General features: G+C 43.3%; 1 protein-coding gene across 1 annotated transcript in view; it reads left to right on the top strand.

Annotated features, from left to right (window-relative positions):
* Nucleotides 1-25633, top strand: part of FARS2 (phenylalanyl-tRNA synthetase 2, mitochondrial) — a gene marked incomplete at its 5' end in the record, with an annotated part of 313564 nt that overhangs the window by 2170 nt on the left and 285761 nt on the right. The window lies entirely within an intron of this gene.

Consider the following 25633-nt stretch of genomic DNA (forward strand, 5'->3'; position numbering starts at 1 on the left):
GGGGAGCAGGCGCTAGCTAGAAAGATTCTGCTTCTAGTTAGAAAGATTACACACACACACATGTACACGTATGTGTCTAAGAATATAGTTTGATAAAGTAATCCCACGTGCCGTGTTTCGTTTACTCCTCGTAATAAAAACTTGTGAGACAGATTATTTCCACTTCAACCACGAGGAATCTGAAGCCCCAGTAGGTTAGCGACTTGCCCAGTATTACCCAGCCAGCTGGTGGCAGAGTCAACCCTGAACGTCACCTGTTCTACTGTGGTCTGTTGCTTTTCATAGAGGAGCTGCTTGGGACCCAAGCGGGGCTTTAGTTCCAGGAACGGTGTTGGGGAGAGAGGGGTGGAGCTTTGTGGATTCCTGGCCTCAGCTATAGTGTTGGTACTAAGTCTGACCTAATCTTAAATCTCAAAAACATTCGTTTCCTTCTTTCAGTTTATTACCCTATGAATAGGATTTTTCTCAATAGTTTTAATCATGCTACATATATAATTTACAAAACTATATTGTCATCCTTTAAAGTTTTCCTGTTATTTCATAATCTCGGTAATCATTGTTTTCATCACTACATGGTATATTTCAGCAAGGAGGAAAGTGCATAGAGAGGTATGGGGTAAAGGAACAAGGATAAACACAGAAATGGATGAACTATGACAATGTATATTTTATTTAACTATTAATTGTGAATAAAACCCTTCTGTGTTTCGAGACAAGGTAAGATGTATCAGTATTCACAAATATAAATGTGTTAAATTTACCAATTTAAAGACATACATTATCAGACTGGACATTTTTCAATTAGAGAAACCTGAAGTAGAATCATACCAGAGGTTGAGAGTAAAGGGCAGGAAAATATATATCAAGCAAATACTTACTAAAGGAAAGCTGGTAAAGCAGTTATTAATATTAGATAGAATAGAATATATGGAAGAAATATTAACTATGAATAAAGAGGGATAATACATCGACCAGGATGCTTTATGACTTAGGAATTTTAATGTGCTCAACATCATAGCCGTAATATAGAAACCGAAACCAAAGAAATAAAAGTTAAGTTTGACAAATTCATAATCATAGTAGAAGATTTTAAATGACCTCAATCGAAAACCAATGGATTAAGCAGACAAAGTGAGTAAAGATACAGGAAATCTGAAAAATATGGTTAAGAGGCTTGATTATGTTTATGTTTAAAATGCTGTAACTGTGTGTGTGTGTGTGTGTGTGTGTGTGTGTGTGTGTGTGTATTTCTGTGTGTTTGGACAGACAGACAGACATATACATAAATCCTGTACCCAAGAGCTGGAGGTATATAGTCACATGGAATAACTTAAAAAAATAAGGGGCTTCCCTAGTGGTTCATTGGTTAATAATCCACATGCCAGTGCAGGAGACACGGGTTTGAGCCCTGGTCCGGGAAGATCCCACATGCCGAGGAGCAACTAAGCCCATGCGCCCCAACTACTGAGTCCGTGTGCCACAACTACTGAAGCCCACATGCCTGGAGCCCGTGCTCCACAACAAGAGAAGCCACCGCAATGAGGAGCCCATGCACCGCAACAAAGAGTAGCCCCTGCTTGCCGCAACTAGAGGAAGCCTGCGTGCAGCAACGAAGACCCAACGCAGCCAAAAATAAATAAATAAATAAATTCTAAAAAAACATGTTGCCCATGTACTAGTTGACAGTTGAAGTCGTAAACAAATGTCAAAGAATCAGTAACATTAATAGAACCATGCCTGACTACAATGTAGTTGATGTAGAAAGCACTAAGAAAAGGATAAAGAAGTTTCCATATCCTCAGCCATCTAAAGATTCACAACTATAGATTCATGGGTTAAAGAGAAAGATTAGGATGTATCAAAAGTTACTTATCACTCACCAACAATGAAAATACTCACTTCAAACTGCTCGGGCGTGGGGGGAATAGTCACTTTATTACGTAGGAACTTGGTCGACCCACTTAAGTTGTACCATCACAGTTAACATTAATAAAGCAAAATGGACGGGATGCAGCGAAAAAAAAGTGCGGGCCATGCATTTCGTTTTAAATATATTATTAAGAAAAATTAAAACCCTGCTAAAAGCAAACAACATTGTTCTCAAAAGTGGGAATTGGGTTGTATAGTTTTTAGTAGTCCCAAGTCTTACAAAACAGACACAGCACCTGGAATAGCAGAACCCCAAACCACAGACAACTCTCCAGCACCCTGGCTGACAGCGTCTCGCTAAGCGCTTCACCGCTGGCTGGCAGATCTGCACTGTGTCAGAAACTGAGGCGGTGGGGGAAGCCGGGGGCCGAGAAGAGGAGAACTTCCTTAGGAGTCTCCCAGAGAACAAACTGTGGGAACCAGATTGACTAGAGGGGTTTGACATTAAGTCCTGGTGGTAACACTGTTCACCAGTGGCCACTACCATCACAGAAAGCGGGGCAGCCAGACTTACGTGTCCCCTGATGGAAGAATACAATGCCACCTGTGAAGTCCTGCCCAAAACTTTGGACCTAAATCAGTTCAAATAGCTAGATCCAACAACCAAATTTATAGGAGATACAGAGGACAGAGAAACACAGTAAACTATACCATGTAGATATGATAAGCAAAATCCAGCCTGACGAAATTCTACAGCAGTGTTCCTCAAGATGAGATCTCCATAATGAAATAAGTGCAAGAATCAGAAGTAAGTGATTAGAAATGTTTAGACCGTCATAGTCAAGCCTGTTGTCAGAGGACTTCTGTGGATCTGCATGCAGACTGGTCCAGGTGTTCCCAGATGCTCTTGGTGAGCTGCATGTGCTCAGTCTGGGTGGTGGTTTTGTGCAGTAGCACCGTGTATCATTTCGAGACCGATTAGAAATCTAAAACTGTCTCTTTACCGTAGACAGTTTGAGAAGCACTGCTCTATGGGATAAATGATTCAGTTTCTTCAAATAAAAGCAAGGAAAACAAAAGGGGAAAACAGTAGATGGTGCCTGTAGGTTAAAAGGACAGATCTCAATCACAATGTATAGATCCTATCAAGAGAAAACACCTTTCAAGAAAAAAGATTTGAGACCATTGGAAATTTGAACACCAACTGAATATTTGAATTTAAGGAGTTCTTTATTTTTACTTTTCTAAGGTGTAACAATGGTAGTGTATTTTTATACAGTCATTCTCTTTCAGAGATACATATTGAAATACACGTGAGCAAAATGATGTCTGGATTTTCTTCGAAATAATGAGGGGTAGGTGTCTGGGGATGAATGTAAGAGGATTGGTCATGAATTGTCAATTATTGAAGCCGGGTGTTGGATACATGATGAATCCAACATTATCCTTTCTATTTTTGCATGTGTTTGAAATTTTCCTAATAAAAGTTCGAAGAAAAAGACTGAAGGAAAACATTGGGATCAGTCAGTCTGTCAATAAAAAAAAAAAATTTTGCTGAACATGAACTGGGATCCGGGGCTGTAAGAAGGTATCACACAGTCACGAGGAGGTCCCTGGTTTCACGGGGAAGACAACAGTTAAGATTAAAAAAATAACGGGAGGCGGGAGATACTAAACACTAGAGCGTGAGCACAGGTTACATTCAGTAGAAAATTGAAACCGATTAAATCTAGAATTAATAGCCTCTCTTCCATCATTCTGAGATGATTTTACTGTGAGGTTTTATAAAATCTGAAAGACTTGTAGTCTTTCTCAAAAAACAGAAAAAGAGGGACCTATCAAACTCATTTCATGTTAGACTTGTTAATAACAAATTAGATAAAAAAGATAATATTAGAGGTTTCATCTTTATGAACACAGATTATTCTCATTTCTAATGAACAGGTACAGAATTATTAAATGAAATGTTTGCAAATGTAATTTGTTGGAGTATTGTGTCCTACCACATTATTACTATGCATGTATTACATTGTATGATATTAACTGATACAAGGGGAAAAAGCATGTGATCACCTCAGTAGATGTGGGAAAATCATTTGGTGGCATTTAATGTTTTAGGACGTTAAAAAAGCATTTGATGACATTAATATGATAAAAACTTCTAGCAAGCTAGGAACAGAAGGGAACTTCCTTAACATTATGAATGATATTTGTCAAGCACTCACAGCATACATCATGATTAGTGGTGAATCATTATAAACAGTCCCATCAAATTAGCAACAATTCAGGGTTGCTTGCCATCACTGTGTGGGAGGTTCTAGTTTATGCAGTAAACCAGAAAGAGAAATGAAGATCTAAGCATTGGGAAACATGAGATAAAGCTGCTTCATTTATGGATGACATGATGGGCTACCTAGGAAATTGAATAGATATCCAGATCAATTATTAGTGCTAATAAGAGAGTTCAGCAGTGCTGTTGGATACAAAGACAATATACAAAAATACATTTCTTATCTACAGGTAATAGCCAGTTAGAAAATAAAATGGAATAAAGATTTTATTCATAACATCAACTAAAACTTCAAAGAATCTAGGTATCATTGTTGCAGAAGATGTTCAATATACTTGTAGATAAAATTATCAGATATTATTAAAAGACGTAAAGGAAGAAGAGACAAAGGAAAGGAAGGAGAGACAAAGGAACGATATACCATGTTCCTAGATTCATGAAGATGCTAGCTTTCCGAAAATCAATCTATAAATTCATCGGAAATCTAATAAAAATGTCTACTGCGTGTTTTGCAGAAGTTGAAGGACTGATTTTCAAATTTATAGGAAGAGCAAGTTTACAAATAGCCAGAAAATAATTTAAGCGCACCAGTGTAAGGGGACATGCCTTACCAAGCATCAAGACTCATAATGCTCCAGTTATTAAGATGGTTTTGCATTGGCACAAGTTTAGTCAAATAGAGAACATTGAAACAGCTCTCCTCATATTTGGGAGTTCGTTTTCATTATAAAATGGAAGTGATGTTAATAAGTGGGGAGATGATGGATTCCACATGAATTGCTCTGAGACAGTTGTCTGTAGAGGAAAGAACACTTGGTCTCTACCTCACACCAAATGCAAAATTCAACTCTGGATGGTTTCACAATCCATTTGTGAAAAGGAAGTCTTCAAAACTTGAAAAGAAAATACAAGAGATTATTGTTATCACCTTGTGGGTAGAACACAGTCTCTTAAATCGAGAATTCCTAAACAAGAAAAATCCTTAGTGGAAGAAAAATTTTAAAGTTGACTGCGTTAAGGTAAAACTTAACACCTAATAAAAGAATTCTTAAAGAAAGTTAAAAGGCAAGCATCAGGCTGGGTGGAGAAATCTGCTGTGCATATAACTAACAAAGGGTTAGTGTTGATCAAATATAAAGGTCTCAGTATGATAAAAAGAATCCAGTAAGAAAAAATCTGAAATACCAAGAGTTGGCCGATATGTGGAGCCGTGAGAATGCTCTGAGGGAGTATAAAACCCACACCTGGAACCCCACTCTCAAGTGTGTAGTTCAGATGCGTCTTGAGTGCTTCTATCAGCAGATAGATGAGAATGTTCATAGCACTATCAATGTGGTATGGTATTCATATATCTGTGAAAATGAATAAATCACAACCAAATACATTAACATGAATGAACATAGAAAGTAGCATTAGGCAAAGAAAGTTTTAAAAGCTGACATTGTATGATTGCATTTATGTAAAGTTTAAGACATGGGCAGAGCTAACCAATATATTATTTTGGGGTTTGTGCATGTGTGGACAAGTTATGGAAAGCAAGGGAATAATTTAAACATTAAGTTTGGTTGTTACCTCTACAAGGAGTGGCAGGGGATTGTGATCAGGTACGGGCATGCAAGGGGCTGCAAAGTTTTTGGTACTTTTCTCTTTTCTGAAAATGGATATGGGTGGTGAGCAAACACGTATGTGCTTTTATTACTATTTAAAATGACATACCCTTTTTATAAATCGATCGTGTAATTTTTTTTTAAGAAAGAAAAATGGGCAAAGAACATTAACAGCCTGTTGATGGAAGAAGCATGAGATCAGCCAGTAAACAAGGATCGGTTTTATCGGTAAATAAGGAAATGCAAATTAAAGCAACCAGATATTCTTACAAACCGATTAGATTAGCAAAATTTAATAATCTTGACAATACCGAGTATCTAGAGGAACCATAAATCTTACACCCTTCGACGGGGAGCGTATGTAGTTGCCACCACTTTGTAGAGTTATTTGGTAGTTTTCCTTTTTTTTTTTTCTTTCTCAAATTGTGCGCTCTGGGATCTGGCATTTTTCTTCTAGGTGTTACAAATAAAGGACAATGGGCTCTAATTGTGCATTGAGTGCTTCACAGCAGTTAACATAAATAAACTAGAGGTACCATGTCAGCTTGGATGAGGTTTTAATAAAACGTTGAGAGAAGCAAATAAATTATGAGTGATACTGAACTAGGATATCTTTCTAATAGGTATTTCAAAATGTGCCCAACAATACGTGCTCTCACTGTGTGCTTAGTCTGTGCTCCTTCCCTCTCGCTCTCTGTCTGCGTGCACTAGCTCCAGCTCCTCCTCCACACACACGCATGCATGCACACCACAGCCACACAGTTTTTTTGTTGCATAAATATGTAGGTACCACAGTTTTTTTGTTACATAAATTTGTAGGTAGGTGTGAAAAAAGTACATGGGAACGATAAACACCGAAAGCAAGACAGTGATTTCCTGTGAGGTGAAGGCAGGGCGAGTGGTGGTGGCACAGGCGTCACCAGTGTTTGCAAAGGAATCAAGATGTTATGGAGTTTTTGGAGCGTAGAAGGATCTCTGAGACTGAAAAGTTTGAGAACCACTGTTCTATAGCTTCGAAACTAAATTTTTGGAAAACATTTATTGAGACATTAAAGATAGCAGATTTCATGTGTTTGCTGGACCCACTGGAGGGAGCCCATATGAATCCTGTACCTATTTAATCTGATTTAAATATATTAATTAAAAAGTACACACCTGGACCAGTGCTCGAAGAAGCTCCACTTTCCTTTGGTCTCCGGAGATGCCTGTCCTGTCTCGCTGGTGGTGCCCTGTTCAGGGGGCCTGCGAATGCACGGGGTGGGCAGGGGGTGGGCAGGGGGCAGACATTCTGCAGTTTACTCTCCACTCTTGGCTGCAGAGGCTTTGTTTCCTCCGTGTCTCTATCCCTGTTTGATGATTTCCTCTGGGTCGGTGTTATCCAGAGTCTTTCTATTACATACACTTGTGCAAGTGATAGTTTATTCATGCTGAGCCTTCCTTCCTGCCTAGTCCCGTCTTCATTATTGGAAAAAAAAATTCTAAATGCTATGTTTCTTCCTCCCTTCCTTCCTTTCCCCCTTCTCCCCTCCCCCCTTTCTTTCATTTTTTTGGGTAAATTTATTTATTTATTTTTGTCTGCCTTGAATTTTTTGAAATTTTTACTGGTCTACGAAATACAAAACTTTAGGTCTTAATAACTGAAGATGTGGTGATGTTATGGAGAAGTTGTAAATATTTTATAATATGATTCATGAATATTCACACAGAAACAAAGGAGCATATTTTCATAGAAGAGATAAATGAAGCTGTATAGAGAAGTTAAGCTTTTTTTTCTTATTAATTTTTTTTTTTTTTGGCTGCATTGGGTCTTCGTTGCTGCACGTGGGCTCTCTCTAGCTGCGGTGAGCGGGGGCTACTCTTCGTTGTGGTGCACGGGCTTCTCATTGCGGTGGCTTCTCTTGTTGCGGAGCATAGGCTCTAGGCACGCAGGCTTCAGTAGTTGTGGCACATGGGCTCAGTAGGTGTGGCTCATGAGCTCTAGAGTGCAAGCTCAGTAGTTGTGGTGCACGGGCTTAGTTGCTTCGTGGCATGTGGGATCTTCCTGGACCAGGATTTGAACCTGTGTCCCCTGCGTTGGCAGGCAGATTCTTAACCACTGTGACACCAGGGAAGTCCTGAGAAGTAAGCTTTTGCTATAATTTTGACCACAGCGATTGCTATATACTACTTGATCACGATGTCTGTGTGAGGTTCATATCCTATCCCATGCCCCTTTTTATAAGTGATCACTGTTGCTCCCCGTTTCCCCCTGTAGGAGTGCGGGTAAGGGACTTCTCCATAGACTTGTCTGCAATGGCTCAATCCTGGTGTAGACATCCTTCATTACAAACAACCCCTTTAGCCTCTATCGTGGTCCATCCTTGTTAGAAAACCACTCTCATTTATCATTAGAAAATTTTATTTTTCTCCCTTTGATACTCTCTCCCACTTTACAGATGGTTCATTAGAACCCTACTGTTCCTGGGCTGCTTTTCCCGGGCTCCCCCAGTGTCAGTCTTGTGGTATCCAAGCACAGTCTCTTTCTTCTTGCTCTCTACCCGAATCACTCTTCTGTCCTTCAGTGAATGACAGGTTTTATTCTCCACCATGTGGTGATTGGGTTTCCTTAATAGCCTCATGTGGAGTGGGCTTTATTGAAGGCGTTTTTATTTGGCTTTGATAGATTATAGTCACCATGTTTCCCTAATCTCTTCCTGAAAATCTTTTAGGAAGGACTCCCCCTGTCAGAGACACACTTGCACTGAAATGGCTTTTCTGTTTTAAAATTCTTTTTCTCTACCCAAATGTTTACTCTGGTATATCTCTTGACAGTGAAGCAAAAGGTGGCTGGTCACAGCCAGGACCCACGATATGTTGGACTTGGGTAACACCCGGTTACTGGGGGGCAGAGGGGGGTTTAAAGCGAGCCTGGTCTCTGTTTTCTGTGGCGCAGCGCCTGTGCAGATAATTAGTTCTTGCTTATGACAAGGTCAGAACGCGTGGCCTCTCAGCCTGAGGCCCCGACACTGACCCGTGGCTTACTGTCCATGACCTCGGGGAGCTGTCAGCACTTACTGCCTGGAGCTGCTCGTTTGCGTATATCTGATTTCTCCAACTGGCCAGTCAGTGCCTAAAAGGTCGCTCTTTCTTCCCTGTGCCTTGTCCTTTCTCTAACCCAGGGTCCTGCACTGAGTAGCAGTTGGTGAACGTGTATTCGAATGCCTCCCTCGTTCTGCCGACGTCCGCTCTACGAAACATGGCAGCTCACAGTGTCAAGTGCGTGGCGGTTCACCCCTCAGCTTTTCACTCTCAGAGCTGTTTCTCCTGCCCCAGGCTTCCCAAGGAGCAGGTGTATCAGTCAGGGCTGGATTGCAAGGCAGTGAGTGCCTGTGACTCGATCAGGGCAAGCTTAATATACAGGATTATTAAGTGTAACACAGAGAATAGGGGGATGCGGGGTTGGCGGGTAAGAAGAGAACTCTAGAGGGCGTGGGACTAGCAGCTACAGGAGCAGCTGACGCCCCCAGCCTGAGGCTGAGCCCCAAGGAAAGAGCTTCCCCCCACCCGACCCCCGCACCCCCGTCTGTGGCTCCCGAGGGGCACCAAGCTGGTAGTGGTTTCATGCTGATAGAATGGCTGGACATCCACCCTCTGGAATTTGCTGGAAATCTGCTTCTGAGGTGCCAGGGGAAGCTGTTTCGGGGGAGGTGTCTTGCAGGAAGCACTGTGCTGTGAAACCGCCCAAGAGGGGCAGTCCTGGGGGGTGGCTGCCGCTGCCCGCTCCGAAGGGCACAGGCGCGGGGAACCAGCCAGAGGCCTCTCGCAGGGTCTCTCCAGCACCTCTGCTGGGCCAGCTCAGCACTGCGCCAACTGGCAGAGGATGAATATTTAAAGGGCCCAACTCAGTTTTCACGAGCAGTCGATGCAGGGTTGTTTGTGGCGCAGAGGCAACCGTCAGCTGGCTCCCTTTCCTGAATATCTGGAAGGCTTCAGGGAGACAGGCTGTTATTCCCCCCATCAGTGAGTGGCTAGGGAAGGTCACATTTAAGGAGGCAAAGGCATTTGTCCTTGATGGTAACTCAAGGTTTCTGAATATAATTTAGGTGGTGGGAAGCCCTCTAGTTATTTGTTCTTAGTACATGGAACGTATAAAGGATGGGGGATGGTTTGAAGGATAAAAGCTCATGCTTCTGAACCAACACAGCATCTAGAGAAAAACAGATGAGTATCTTCTATCTCAGTCCTCCAGGATCTCAAGAAAACTCTTACCGTGTCTATTCTCCATTCGCTGTTGGAGGCCAAGAGGGCCTCGCTGGGTTTTACTGAGTCCACATAATTACAATAGCAGTGTTTTTTGTACTAGCTCAAGTGTTGTGTGAAAGCAGCAGAAATATTTTCACAGCGATGTTATACTCTTTCAAGGTAGACTTCACACCTTGCTTCTTGGCCTGGTGCCCATTCCTGAAGCTGTTGTGTGGATGGTGGTGGAATTTCACGTCTTCAGCTTGGTCCGTGCCAGTGGGCGGTGACGGGCTGGAGTGTTCTTCGTCGGCCTCCGACGGGCCAGCAGCCCGTGACGCTCACATCCCGTCGGACTGCGTGTCCAGATCCCTGAGTCTACCCTTGGACGTACAAGGTGACACCTGCTCTTTAGCTGGTACTTTAAATAGCCTCTTTCTGAGGCTTTGCCTAATGCCATGCTCCTGACTCAGCCTGGGGTAGGTCTCTGTGAAGTTGTAAACTTGTTAACATGAATGAATTTGAAAGATAAGGTAGGGTTTTCTTAAACTGGATACGTCCTCTAAACACCATGCTGTTTTCCAGCTTTATAGAGACTTTGCACAGTGTTGTATGTGAACTGGTAGCATTTCATCAGAGCAATGATTTCCAGCATTTTTCTTTTACCGTTTGAGAATCTGCTGAGAGGTTTGGACACCCTCCGCAGATACACACTCTCTGTATATACGTAGCTTAAGAGGTGCTCGAGGCACCCGGATGAGATGATGAAATTAGACGAGAGTCAAGGAGCCGCTTCAGTCTCCACGTTGCTGATTTCCAGCCTGAGTCTGTAGTAAATTGGAAAAGTCTCTTCTTTATTCTCTCAGCCGCCCTCTCTTCCCACTTCTGCTGCTTCTCTGTAATACTTCCCTTGGGTCACGTTACCGTGCTGGGATTGTGTTTGGTGGTGCATTACATGAACAGCAGACGTTAGGGTTAAGTTAGCCGTAGGAAGGCAGAGAATGCCTCCTAACTTGGGAATGACTGGATGTTAGCTGTCGGGGTGATTCGAGGGTCAGGCTGAAGTCAGGAGTTAAGCGTCACAGGCTGCCTAGAGCTGGAGGCTGGGTTGAGTGTATTTGGGGAAGCCAAAGGAGAGATTTCTGTGTAAGTCTGAGAGTCTCTCTCCTGGGGCAGGGAACATTCCAGATCCAAAAAATGGCAGTAGTTGTTCTATGTTTAGAAAGCTTGCAAGGCAGACAGCTACCTGGCGACTGGACTCAAGTACAGAGTCGAGAGCGTGGATCTTGTGGGGAACAGATCTTATCACACGCCCAAGAGGAGGTGACCCGTGTTAGGGTTTAGTAATTAGTTATATGTGTTATTTCAGGTTCATGACCAAGGCTTAAAACAGGAAGGATTTATACCAGACAAATGGAAAAAATAACTTTCTCACAAAAGGATCTTGAGTGAGAGACTGTTTTTCAAAGGGAATTTGGGCTACCATCTCCAGGGTGATATATCTCTCAATATTTTTAGGACATGGACTCTTAGATGAAGGGAAAGACCCCTCAGTTGAGTTGCCCCAACTCTTTTCAGTGCAAAAAGAACTCTGTGGTAGCAATCTTGTGTCATTTTGTGGGGAATTTGGCATTGGGTCCATGTAGAATACTGTCCATCAGCTTTGGCAGTAGTGGTGTAAATGATTCTTATTTGAACTACAGTGTCTTAAATATAATTTTTTTAAATACAGATTTATTTATTTATTTTGGGCTGTGTTGGGTCTTTGTTGCTGCGCACGGGCTTTCTCTAGTTGCAGCAAGCAGGGACTACTCTTCATCGGGGTGCGCAGGCTTCTCGTTGTGGTGGCTTCTCTTGTTGCGGAGCATGGGCCCTAGGTGCATGGGCTTTAGTAGTTGTGGCACATGGGCTCAGTAGTTGTGGCTCACGGGCTCTAGAGCACATGGGCTTCAGTAGTTGTGGCATGCGGGCTCAGTAGTTGTGGCTTGTGGGCTGTAGAGCGCAGGCTCAGTAGTTGCAGTGCCTGGACTTAGTTGCTCCGCGGCATGTGGGATCTTCCCGGACCAGGGCTCAAACCTGTGTTCTCTGCGTTGGCAGGCAGATTCTTAACCACTGTGCCACCAGGGAAGTCCCTTAAATATAATTTTAACATCTAGTTGTTAGGTGTTGATTCCATCACATATGGTGTAGTGTTTATTAAACAACCCACAATAAATTCATCTATAACAATACAACTAATAATAATTTTTGGTTGAAAGGTTCTACCAGCATTCAAAATCTACAGCCAACCCACGACACCATTGAAGATCTAGTGATAATTTTCTTCTTGTGAATTGTGGTGATTCCAACTTTTCAAATGTGTTCCAGGGGTTTTTGGTGTTGTCCATTTGTATTAATCAGGATTCTCCAGAGGAACAGAACCAACAGGGTGTGAGGGTGTGTGTGTGTGTGTGTGTGTGTGTGTGAGGGTGTGTGTGTGTGTGTGTGTGTGTAGAGAGAGAGATGAGATGAGATGGTTTATACTAAGAGGTTTATTATAAGGAAGTGACTCACTTGCTCATGGAGGCTGAGAAGTCCAGATCAAGGAGAGCCAACGGTAGAGTTTCAGTCTGAATCCAAGTGTGAAGGCAGGAGAAGACTGGTGTCCCAGCCCAAAGACAGTCAGGCAGAGGGAAAGAATTCTTTCTTAGCCTTTCTTCTATTCAGGTCTTCAGCAGATGGGTGAAGCCCACTCACGTCGGAAGGGCCTTCTGCCGTACTCAGTCAGCTGATTCAAATGTTAATCTCATCTAGAAACGCGCTCATGGAAACATACAGAAATAATGTTCAACCAGATACCTGCGGACCCCGTGGCCCCGATAAGTGGACACAGCATGGCCCGTCACAGTCCTGGGCAGCAGACTGCAGTGGGCACCCAGCCCCTGGGCAATTCTGATGCCGCCGCAGCTTTGTCCTAGAGACGCCGCATTTTAGACAGTCCTCGTAAACCACTTGGTCAGTTCCTAGTAAGTAGCCTTCATTCATACACGACAGTGTGGAAGTGTGGAACTGTGCACTTCTCGCCGATCGGGACTGAGTAAAGGACGTGAACTTTTGGGTCCTGGCTCTTGGAGGCCAGCTGTGGGCCTTGGCATCATTTACGGAAAATGTTTCTGGGAGCAGTGCCTGCCACCCTGGAAATGACATCAGCTCCGGGGAGTCCAGTCCTGGCTCTGCACCTCACTGTCCACAGCCTGAGATGAGTCTTCAGCCACTTGGAGCCTCCGTTTCCTTAGTTGACACAAGGACCACTCCCGAGTGTGGCTGGAGAGCCTGGCTGGTGGCTGATGAGCTGGAGACGCTCAGCAAGTGTCAGAACCACTCCCCACCCCCCCGCCCCTGCCATAGTTATCTTAAAAATAGATGCCTGGTTAAGTGTACGTCTACCTGTGTATCATCAGCATGAATCAGTGACCTCGTGGGTCCTACTTTTAGGTCTGATCTGTTTTTTTTTTAAGCCACTGCTGTCTTTTCCGTGGACTGGTTAGTAGTGTGTCTTCTGTCATCTTCCTTGAGAGGAGGTGACAGAATTTCGACAGAGCCTCACTTGGTCCTGTTATGCTTCACCCACTGATGTCACAAACGAGCTGTTCAGCCATCTGAAGAGGAAAATGCAGTCTCTTTCTCTGTGTCATCTGTCGTCATGGCCTAGGCAGAGGGTGATGAGAGACCACGATTTCAAAGTCGGCAGCAGAATGGGCGAACTTTCCTCCTCTGTTAAATGGCGGTTGTCGTGAGAACCAGTTTGCGCAGGACGCGGTGTTGTCACCACTGTTGGTTTTTGCCTCAACACATCCAGACCTCTAAGCTCTCGTGTGGTTCGCGTGCGGCTTCGTGTAAGTTCCCCGCTTTGAGGTTTCTGATGTGTCCTCTGTATAGACCAGAGCTTGGCAGAGTACGAGTCTACATCCTTCTCCCACTGGTACCCCTAGGAGAACCCGTAAGAGAAGAAAAGTGCTGAAAAACAGACTCCTCATCATGGGTCGGAGTTAATAAAAGCCAGCCAAACAGCTGGATGTCCAGAACACCCAGGAGGCAGAGGTCACTCGCTGATGGTGGTCATGACATTTCTGCAGGGAGCAGCCTCCCGCGTGCCAGGGAAACGGCCCCGTGGAGGCGTGTAACTTGCTGTCCCCAGGCTCTTCCTGACACTGGCTTCTCGGGAACACGCGTCCTTGAGGAACTGAATAGCCTCTGTGATATATTCAACCTGAGTTTTCGCTCATGGAGGCTTGAGTGAGGGGAGATTTGGGAAGACCGTGCCGCTCGGCGAGGACCTGTTTGAGTTTGCGCCTGAAGGTCTGGGGTGGGGCTCCTGAGAAGGTCTGGGGTGGGGCTCCTGTGAAGGTCTGGGGTGGGGCTCCTGAGAAGGGTTGGACGGAAATCACTTGGAACTTGAGCTTCGGTCTTTGTAGCACCCTCGGCAGCCAGCGCGCGTTCAGCTGCCGGGCAGAAGTAGCTTTTCAACCTGCAGGGTGTTTGTGTAGCAGCTTTCGTCACGGAAGTCGACTGCCCCGTCTTCCCATGACCGCCCTGGCACCAGTCTGGCGTCCGGGAGATGAGGGAGCAGCGGGAGAGATGCGCCCTGCTGTCCGGGGAGCGCGGCCTCGGCAGGCCCCTCCTCGCCGCTCCGCTCTGCGCCTTGATTAACCGGCCTGCGGCGTAGCACCAGAAATCCAGGCAAGGGCAAAACGGAGGCAGTATCAGTTAGCTGAACCAGGAACGGACTGCCCGCAGAGACCCCAGGATGGAGCTGTACTCAAGGCGGCCCTTTCAGACACAGGCCTTCCCAAATAATGAGCCGTAGAAGATTTCATTTAGGGCCTAGTTGTTTAAAGAAATTAAAAACTGAAATTAGCAGCTGAAATCCACTTGGAGGAGTCTGCTATCCCTTTAATATGTCCGTCTGTTCATCTCACTGAGACATCCCAATCCTTCCTCCGAAGTGATTTGAATACTTACTATTTGCCGAAATGCTTTAGTTGGATTTGAATAACGTAATTGAATTTCTCCTGCCGCATTCAGGGTACGTGAAGGCTTGGGAGTTCCTGTGGTAAGATATGTGGATGTGCTTATTTTTAGAAGTGATTCTTACTTATTTCTCTGTCTGCGAGCCAAGAATTAATAAGCAGTGGGCCTGCCAGACAGATGAGGCTGTATTCATCAGAGTTCCAGGCTTTATCTGCCACTCTCCAGGTGAATGGCTTGTCTCTGGGGCTCAGAGATGATCTGCTCAGTGACAGGTTTGGGTTGAGCTGAACTGGATATAGATTGGATGCCATGTTTTCTTAGGAACCTCATCGTAAACAGGACTGTTATAAAGTAAGATCCTGACTACGTGCCACTGCTTTGTGGACAGCCTAGGGAGAGAGACAGATAAACTAGAAGGTCTACACCACGCAGTCGGCACTGGGAAAGAGATATGGCCAGGGCACAGAGGAAGGAAATCTTTATCCCTGGGGTAATCGTGGAAGGCTTACCAAAGAATCTTCAAGAGGAATTTGAAGTTATCCCGGCAGGGAAGGGGGCGCCGTGTTCCAGGTAATGGGAGTAGCAGATTTGAAGGCACGGAGACTCAGAGTGTGATGAATCCCTGCAGCGTGTCTAGTGGCGTGGCTGGGGCTCGGAGGAGCGATGGGCGAGGAAGCTGGAGAGAGAGGTATGAACTGTTCTTGAAGGGCCTTCGACGTAAATTTTTGGAGTCTGAGCATTAGTTTAAAAAGAATGAGGAATCTTAAGTAATTTTTAAGCATAAGAGGGATGTACTCAGTTTGGCATTTTAGAGAAATCTGCGTAGCAGCCTGTGGAATGGAGCAGCGTAGGGCAAGACTGGATTTGAGGAGACTAGATTATGTATAATCATCGAAGAACCGATGCAGGGCAAGCCCACGAAATGGCACAGGTGCCAGATAGGAAAGGGTGAACTTGAGGGGTGATGTGGGATTTACTGGATTTGGTGGCTGCGTGTGGGCAAGTGAGAGAAAGGGAAAAGCCACTGAAAATTTCTTTTGGGCTGCCTTCTGGGTACCACTCCCAGAGTTAAGGGTCACGCGGGGAGAAGTGTTTTGGAGTGGGGGTCAGGAGAGTTAGTGGACTTTGGGACATGTTTAGGTGGAGGCTTTGCACACGGACATGTCTGGTGGGCAGGTGCGGGCGTGCGCGTCTGGGATGGAGATGCAGGTTTACGCTCCATCGCGTGTGGGTGCTTCAGCCCCGTTCATCTCGGGCAGTCGGCAGACTAAGGCGTGTTCAAGCGGAAAAGGAGGCCCGCGGAATAGAAATGTTTAGTGACGCAGAGGAAGGAAAGGGAGGCTGTTAGGAGGACCAAGGAAGAGTGACCAGCTTAACTGTGAGGGGAAGGGTCGTCGTAGCAAGAGATGGGATGAGAGGCAGTTTCGTTTCTTTTGTGGACTGTTGTGTAAAGAGAAGAACTGACCATGTTTACTAAGGAGAAGGAGCCAGAAGAGAGGTTAGAGGTGCAGGAGACGTGGGAGGATTTCTCAGTGAGAAGTGTGTGGACAGGGTGTCATTGCAGGGGCGTCAGTAGCGCCTAGAGCTGGACGGGAGAGGGTGCACGTTTTGTTTTTGTTTTTTAATTGGAGGTGGGCCTGAAGGACTGCAGCATGGCTGCATGGCAGGTGCATTTAGGGGCGGGAATGGGAGGCTGGAAGTGGGGGTCTTATCTGATGACCTCTCTCTTCTCAGGAAGGAAGAAGGCAAAGCCTTTCCTCTGGTGACGCAGTGTGGGTGTAGGACCTCTGCAGGAGGGAGATGTGTGGCTGAGTGCTTGCTGAAGTTCACTGGAGAGAACAGCACTTCAGGGTTTGCTTCTGGACTCAGCACGTGCCTGTAGAGGCGGTTCTGAATGAACCACGTCATCAAGAAGAAATGCACGAAGCCTCTGCTCTGTTCAGGGCACCATGACAGCGGTCCTGACCCTGGCGGTCCTGCCTGCTCCCCAGAGCCGTCCTGCTGCTCCTGAGCGGGCTAGAAATCGTGCTGGTTGTCTTCCTCTGCAGTGATGGTGTGAAAGGCTGCTCTTCGGGCTTTCGTGTCGGTTAGCATGCTGGCCTCAGTCAGAGGAGTGTACATCCCCTACGTTCAATTTTGTAATAAAGTTTTAGTTTTAGAAGAGCTCTCGGATTACAGAAAAATTGCAACGTAGGTACAGAGTTCGCGTGTACCCCACACCCAGTCCCCCTGTTGGTGAAGTCTTACATGAGTCTGGTATATTTGTCACAGTGGGTGAATCAATTTTTGAAGAATTACCTATATTTTATTTCTTTATTTCCAAACCTTCTTGCTATGGCCTTTTCAGTTACCTTTGACAGTGGGAGGAACTCTTGTTTACTCATGATTCAGAAACTTGAGTCGAACCAATAATTTGAATGGCCTCCCTCCCTGTGTTTTTGGGATTGTTTTGTCCTAAACCCTGTTTCTTATCTCCTGCAGAAATCATACAATGGATGCAGAAAAGAAAAATGCTGCAGAGGAAAATAAATATCAACTGGAATTTTATCAAGTCAATATGACCCTGATGTCAGTTATATTATTTAAAAAGTGTTATTACCTAGTAAATGCAGTTTGTTAGACAGAAATCTTTTTTTAAAAATGGTTGCATGGACGATAAATAATGAAAAGACTCTTTTCTTTGGGTGAAAAGGTGGTGTATCATCGCCAGTGATAACAGCCCTTTATCCTCTGTGCCTCTAGATAGCACTGATTTTATGCTGGCCTGTAATTGACAATCTATACAGTTTGAAATAAAAAAGTCTCTTCTGGTTAAAATTATGTGTGTGTTCACTAGTGCCCTCTCTGGTCTCACGTCCCACTCAGCCGAACACAGACCTAGGATCCCCTTCTAGTTCCTGCTAAAGTACAGTTGTAACAGTCATTCAGGAACAACTTGGAGTTTGCTGGTAATTTTGTAAGAAGGAGGAGAGCATTTGCATCATGTGATCTGCAGTGAAATCCTCCTGAAAACCTTGTAAATGAGCCCCTCCCTTCTCTCCAAGTCCCTTTTTTTGTTGTCAGCCGGGAGTTGCTGGTCTGAGCCATTCCTCCAGGTAGAACTTAATTCTCCTGGCGCTCACGTTCCAGCACCTGGAAGTCTCAAAATCCTTCAAAAAGAAATCCTGTTTGTCATGCAGACGGCTCTTGGATTTCGCGGCACCTTTAGGTTTTCACTTCCCAGCCCGGTTATTTTCCCGCCCAAAGAACCCCTTACGCTCTCCTCAAGTGCCAAAGGATTCTCTTTCCTTGTTACTCAGAGATTATTGTTTTTTATTTTTTTTCCCCGTCTAATTAAGCTGGTAATCTTTTGAATCGGATCCTTCTAAATAGAGTCATACAGCCAAATCCAACAGTTTTTAAACAGCAGCTTGCAGAAATGCTTCATTCCAAGACAAAGCCCATGAGCAGGCCAGAATGTCCTTTGGGGGCTGTTGAGATTTTCATGGTCCTGCTTCTCCATCTCTTCCTCCTCCCCCGGTCCTCCTCCTTCTCCCCTCTTCCTCTTTATTAAAATGCCTGAGTCCACTGCTGTCACCTCATTCAGCCTGTGTACTTCACACTCTTTTGTTTGGCTGAATCACCTGTGACACTTTTCCGTGAACATTATCTTGGGTGATCCCTTCACTACTCGTGTCTCCTGCACTTGCATTTGACGTTGTGCAGGTAAGGATGCTGTTGTGGTCTGTCTCCTAGGGCTTTAGACGTTTGCTCTCTTACCTCGGGCGAAGATTGACTTAATGAACGTAGAATTAACTAGACTGGTGGTAAAGTAGGGGCTGACTGGCTGACCAGCTGGTTAAAATTTCAGATGCTGTTGGAGTGACCTGATTGTATTTGTTCTAATGTTCTAATGCAGAAGTGCTTTGTCACTGGAAAGCATTGTATCTGTTTCTCTTTCACCTTCCTAGATGTTGTCTTGATGCTGCTACCAGCTTCCTGTTCCCGTACTTCCTTAGTTTGTTGAGGTTATTCAGAAGATGAGCCTGGTTCTTTCTCTGTGGCATTGGGCCGGCCCCCCAACCTGCTGCCTGAGCCCAAGCATCTCAGGCAGAAGAGCTGGGATTATTTCATCAGCATTAAGGTCAAGTTAAGATGCAACGAACGTGTGCTCTCGTGCATCCGCAGCCACGTAGGGACTCCTTGAATTCAGGTTTTATTTTGATTATTCTGTGCTCTGTCATCCTTCAGAGTTTTATAAAATGAACAACAGCATCACAGACCCATGTCTTTTCCTTCCAGAGGGTTTTTCCTTCTGAACCACTTTTGGGTTTGAGCAGCATTTCTTCCCCTTTCTCACCTGCATTAGGATTATTTCTTTGTCTAGCTCTCAAAGGGGTTATTTTCCTCATTTCGCTTGCTGTTTTCCTTTGGTTCTCTTCCTTCCTTGGATAAGGAGGACAGGGCTGAGAAAACCTGCGTCAAGCACTGGTGTCCTGATAGGGACCCAAGCGTCACCAGCCTCCCTACACCCGATAGTGCCCTTGAGCTCCACGTGGCCTCCACCACGCAGACCCTTCCTGTTACTGGTGCAACACTGTCGTAGCTAACGTTTGTTCTAGTGCAGTCCCCCTCAAGTTACTGTTCACACTGACGCACTGGCACATATGAAGGCGTTCGAAAGGCAGACCCTAATTTTCATGCTTTGAGGGACTTCTTGGCCCTTGTGCAGTAATACATGGCTTGCCTGGGATAAACCGTCAGTGTTTTGTGGAGGGTGCTGCAGCAGCGTCAGTGTGCGGGGCCAGGCTTCCAGGCTTCTCCTCTCTCCTCATGTTTTCTGTCCAGTTCTTAATCGCATCCATCTGACCATGGATCCTTTTTACACCAAAGCTGAAGAGATGATCATGTATATGCTGTCGTGGAAATAACCACGGAGCCTGGAGGATGGGGTCACAAATCAGAGTTTGGTTTGAATTCAGGCTTCATCACTTGCTGTGCAGCAATGGTCAGTTACTTAACTTCTGTAAGCCTCAAGTTCCCTACCTGAGAAATGGGGAGAGAATAAGGGTGGTGAGGATGAAGTGAAGCCCTAGAGTAAGTAAGGGAAGCTCTCAGGAAGGCAGCAATAGCTACTGTTAGCCAATAGTAGTCCAGGCAGCAGCTGCGGCGAAGTCAGTTACAGGGTTGTTGCATCTGCACGGAAACTCGGAGAGAGGCGGCGAGGGAGGGGGAGGGGTTGTTTAGCATTAATATGCAAGGTGGACGATATGGATTAAACCAGTGATCAATGGACAATTCTAAATGGCTGAATAGAAAAATGGCTGCTTTGGGAACCACAGACCAGCCCTAAATAACTGCTTGAAGTTGCGCTGTCATCCAAGCCCCATTTATACTTGCCCGCTCATAGGATTTTGCATGGATGTGTTATTCTTCTGACCATTTGACTTTTTATTTGCTTTTAAATGTGTGGTTAAAATCTGGGCCATTTTGAAAAATCCTTTTGGCTTTCTGAATTTTAAATTGAATTGGCTTTTGCAATCTGTTTTTATTCTGAAGCCTGATTAGAATTAATTTCCCGCACCTGTTCTTTTCTCATTTGTGAACTACCTGCCCTGGCTTCTGCAAGCTGTTCCAGTGGGGGTGGAATTCGTCTTCTGGGTCGTTGAGGTTTCTGCAAGGACACGTAAGAAAATGTCAGAGAAATAGAAGAAATCCTAGTGGAGAAGCAAATGACACAGCCTAATGTGTGCAGTTAATGGAAATCTAATTTAATTTTATCACCAGCGGATGTCTCTCAAACAGAAAGCTAAGTGAGAGGCAGCCACTTTAAGGGCCCTGGAACCGAGGCTGAGATGAGTGATTTATTCCCAGCGTGGGGACTAATTGGCTAAGTGATCTTAGCTTCTCTGGGTCTTCGCCTCTCTGCAGTTCATTTCCTTATTTGGGGTTGGCTGGGCTGCTCTCTTCAAGTCCCTTCTAGCTCCAATGTTACATTTCCTCTAGAAATAAGAGCTGACTTGTGTACATGGTTTTATTCTCCTGTGCTGTTTTGTGTTGAGGGTGTTATGAATTACTGCTTTTCCTTCTTTCAGAGTTTTCCAAACTTTAGTCTTCAGTATACGTTATGGGTATTTTTTGGTTATACCTATGTATTGTAAATACTGTAGATACTCGTTTTTAAAAAGTAGTCTTCAAATGACTGACTTCTTTTACTTAGCATTGTCCTAAGCTGTACTACCTGGGGGAAGATACTTTGAGATGATGTCATCTTTCTCATCATATTTTGCCCCAGTATCTTTATCATCCATTGCTAATTATTGTCTGAAATGATCACTACTCTGGTGTTTGTCAGATGGTTGTTTTCTTTATCCATCATCCCTTTTAAAATTATTTTTTAGAATTTTACTTTAACGACGATCTTTAATTGAATAAATGTATATGGGAGAAGGTAATCATTTATATTAGCGTGGTTTCATGTGGATATTTCTTTATTTTGTGGGTTAGCGTCCATTACTAAAATTATTTGTTTTGTTGCTCAAATTGACCCAGATTTGGCCATTGGGAGCCTCTTCAAGGAGTCTTCAGTGTCCTTTGACATGTTCTCATCATTTTTTGGCCCCAAATGATGTCCCACGTTCATCTTATATTTTCTCTGGCCCAGCCCTGAAAGTCATTCATTTCTCTAAGGAGCCCTGCTTTTTTTTTTTTTTTTTTAAATAAAAAATGGTATTTAGAAGCCCAGACCTGAGTACAGCTATTGCTATTGGGGTGTCACCACTTCTAGGTCCCCCTCAAAGGACAGGAGTGGGCAATATACGCACACCTACTTCTGTTTCTATATCTGTATATGTATTTAGAAACATGAATTCATATGGGTGCCTCCAATTCCAAGTCACTACCACGTGGCTTATTCTAGCCCCTCCCCATTTTCTTTGACAGTGACTGTGAGAAACCTGGTTCCCTTTACCCACAATATATTTACTTACTTGATCAGTTCTTGAATGAACATAAGGTAGTTTCAGAAAAGTGAACACATACCTCTGCAGAACAAAGTTTACTATCCAGTGTACAGTACTTGCTGTGATTATTTTGTCTTTAACCTCAGAATATCCAGTTAAAATGCTGTTTTTCAAATTTGCTTTCTTAATTCTTTTCTTCTCCACTCTCTTCCATGCGGCTATCTCATTGTTTAGAGTAGAATTGGCTCTATTGTTGCTGATCCCATTCCATTTTGAGTTTTCACCACATCTGGGTGGATTTTAATTATTTTTTAAAGTTTTTGAGTACATAAAATTTTAATGTGATTCCGCAAGTCAGAACTATACAAAAAGTCTACTTAGAAGAGTGTCCCTCCTCTCTTTGCCCCCTTCCCACCACCTCCTCTTTTTACTCCATCCTATTCCCCAATTCTTTTCATTCTGCAGTCTGCTACCACGCACTTTCTGGTAGGCAGTGAATCTCTTTCATTTCTGATTCATCATTTCTATGAAGTTTGTTTATTTTTGTTTTATACGAATGAGCAGTTTCATGTATATTTTATTATTTTCCCTTCTTTCTTACATGAAAAGTACCACAATAAGTTTCGAAAAAGTAGCATATAATATATGATCTTTGCACTTTGCTCTTTTCACGTAGCTTAGAATCATTACATATCACTTCGGAGACGTCATCCTCATTTTTTATTGGGTCTCTTAAGTACTCCATTGTATGGGTAGACCATAGTTTATTTAACATCTCTCTTTCGTCTGGACATTTCTTTGTTTCCAGTACTTCGCAATTATAAACAATGCTACAGTGAAAACCTTATTACGTATATGTTAATTCTGGAGCTGTATTCAGGGTGAATAGCCGGAAGTAGAAGGACTAGGTCAGGAGGTGAGTTGCAAATGTAGTTTTGTTGGATATTGACAAATTTACCTCCAAAAGGGTTCCACCCATTTTCACTTCCGTCAACAGTGTATATGAGAGTACATCTTTTCCCAAGCCTCACCGAAAGAATGTTGTCGTGCTTTTTAATTTCTACCAGTACAACAGTTTAAAAATAATGTCAGTGTTGTTTTAATATGCACTTCTCTGTTTGAATACATTTTCATAGGTTTAAGGGTCATTTTCATATATATATATATATATTTGGTGAATTGTCTGTTCATGTATTTCTCTCATTTTTCTATTGAATTTTTGGCCCTTAAACCAATGAGTTTATTCCACTTTCACTCTCTCTTTTTTCCATTTTTTGGTTATATTATTTCTACTTTGTCATGATATATAAGAATTATATTTTAATCTTCCAACTTAATATCTGGCTTTGTTTTAGTCTCAGATCTGCAATTTCATGTATTAATGTGTTATCCATCAGTTTTTTTTGGGGGGGGGTTTGAAATTTTCCCAGTTATCTGTTGCTTGAGTAAAGCCCATGCTTTGGTGGATCCTTCAAAAGGGCTTATTCATGTGAAATTCCCTGTGCTCTTGTATGTTTAAAGCTTTTTCTATAGACTTGGTACTGAAAGGCCAGCATTGCTGGGTATAAAATTCTTGGTCCATTTTTTTTTCTTTCTGAGTTTGAAAATGTGAGGTCATTGTTGCCTTTTTTGTATGTTGTTTTTGAAGAGTCTGATGCTAGTCCAGTGGGTTTGCCTTTCTAAGTTGTTTGATCTTTTTGCTTGGAGGTCTTGAGTATTTTTTCTTTTCATCTTTGAAGTCTAATAGTTCTACTAGGATATGTCTTATATTCGGTTCTTCAGGTATCCATTTTACATGGTGCCCATTATTTCTCCTCCGCTGTTTTGTTTTTCCTCTTTCACTGACTCCAGTTATATAAATGTTATTTCTTCTTTGCCTGTCTTCCATTTCCACCATTTTCTCTCTGATTCTTCTTTCTTTATCTCATTGTCCTTTTCTTAGTTGTTTTCCTGCTTTTCTTCAATTCTTCTTGCTAAATCTTTGAGTCCATTATTCCTTGCATATCTTGTAACTTAAACTTAAGTTCTGAGACGATTTTTTTCCTTCTCTTTCTTTCCTCAGTTCACAGTTTTCTGTTTTTCATTCATTTTTGTTCTTAACATTTACATTTCTGGCCCAAGCAATATTCCCAAATGCTTGTTTGAGCAGATTTAATTTAGTTTGCAAGTATCATCTTACACTTTTCTTCTGCTTCTTGATTTTCTTTTTTGGGGGAAGAAGATTAGATTTTCATCATTTGAGCTGTTTTGAGTGAATTTTTTAATTCTTTGTGATAATTTTCTATAGTTCTGTTGAATTTGTTTTTTGTTCCTTTTTGTGGGCTGTTGGTTGTTTAGATTTTGTAGTTCTCTGGTGCCCTCTTCTGTTAGTGTAGCAAAGTGCAGAGTCTTTAATGGAATCTTTTTGTTTGTTTAGTGGAAGATGGGGAATAGTTTTGTAAATCCTCTAATTTTTTAGGTTTGTTTTATTTTGTACAACCCTAAATTTTCTCTTTTGCTTCTTTTACTCCTCCCTACCCAATGGCCAAAAAATATCTTACTTTCTTTTGCCCCTTTCTCTTCCATTGCAACCATGCCTTTTGAAAACTGTAGCTTCAAATTGGGCATACATTTAAGTCCCTTTTCTGTAGTCCCTCATCAGATCTGCTAGGATACTCTTAGGATGTTCACACTTATTCCTTCTGGTGGTGATTTTAGATCAACCTAGTTCCTCACTGGTTCCCTTCTTCTCTCTTACCCTCAGTTTTTCTCAGCTTGTCCTTAATTACCCCAAACGAAAAAAGCAGGCTGGGAGTACAATAGCACTCTTTCTCTATGGCAGTTAGCTTTGCTTCCTTCCTTCTTCTTTACATACAATTATTTGAAGTTGGGTCACTGTTCTGTTTCCTTCTGAGGGCACGGTGTTTAGTAGTTTGATGTTCTGTTGTTGTTGTTCCAAGTTATTTTTAGAGGAAATATTGAAAGACGTAGACTCTGGCAGCTGCATTGTCTTTAGCTCTCATAGGAATGATTTGAGACCTTGGGAAGTAGAATCTTTTGTGGAAAGATTTGTGTTTGATTCTGCTGAGCACTTAGAGGAACCAGCATTCTGGGGTTGCCTTAGTCCATTTCCACAGCCTGAAGTTCTCTCTGTTACCCAGGTAAGGTGACACCTGGCTGGAAGTCTTTATAAGAAGTAGTCACTTTTGTATTCATTCTTACCATGAGGATACATCCTTCAGAGCACTTATCTAGCATCCCAACTTGGTCAGACACTGTGGGCTTCCAATGCGGCCTCCCTTTTATTGATAAGCTGTCACAAGCGATGTTCAGCGTTCAGTTGAAGTTGGGAAAGGCAGAGAGTCCCAGTGCTTCTCTCTGGCTTTGTGTCGGGCTTTCTTCTGGCTTTGTGCTTCCTCACAGAGTTTTGTGTAGTAAATCCTCTCTATTGTGTTACTTCTTTGATGCTTTTAAGAATTTTTGTAGTTTTTAGTAGCTTTATCAGGAGATTTGGTTCTAATTATCCAGCCCGTTATTACTTTGAAACAGCAATTGTTTCATTCTTTGATTAAAATAATTTTTGATTTCATGGGACTTTGGGTGGAAAGAATGATAGGTTGATTTGGTCAGTTCTCCACGTTGAGTCACTCACCCAGCAGGTAAAGACCTGCTTTGTTGTTAAAGACGGAACACTTTATTTTTGTGCTTAAGCAGCTTCA

Source organism: Grampus griseus, assembly GCF_964374135.1.
Source record: "Grampus griseus genome assembly, chromosome: 10".
Classification (NCBI taxonomy): domain Eukaryota; kingdom Metazoa; phylum Chordata; class Mammalia; order Artiodactyla; family Delphinidae; genus Grampus; species Grampus griseus.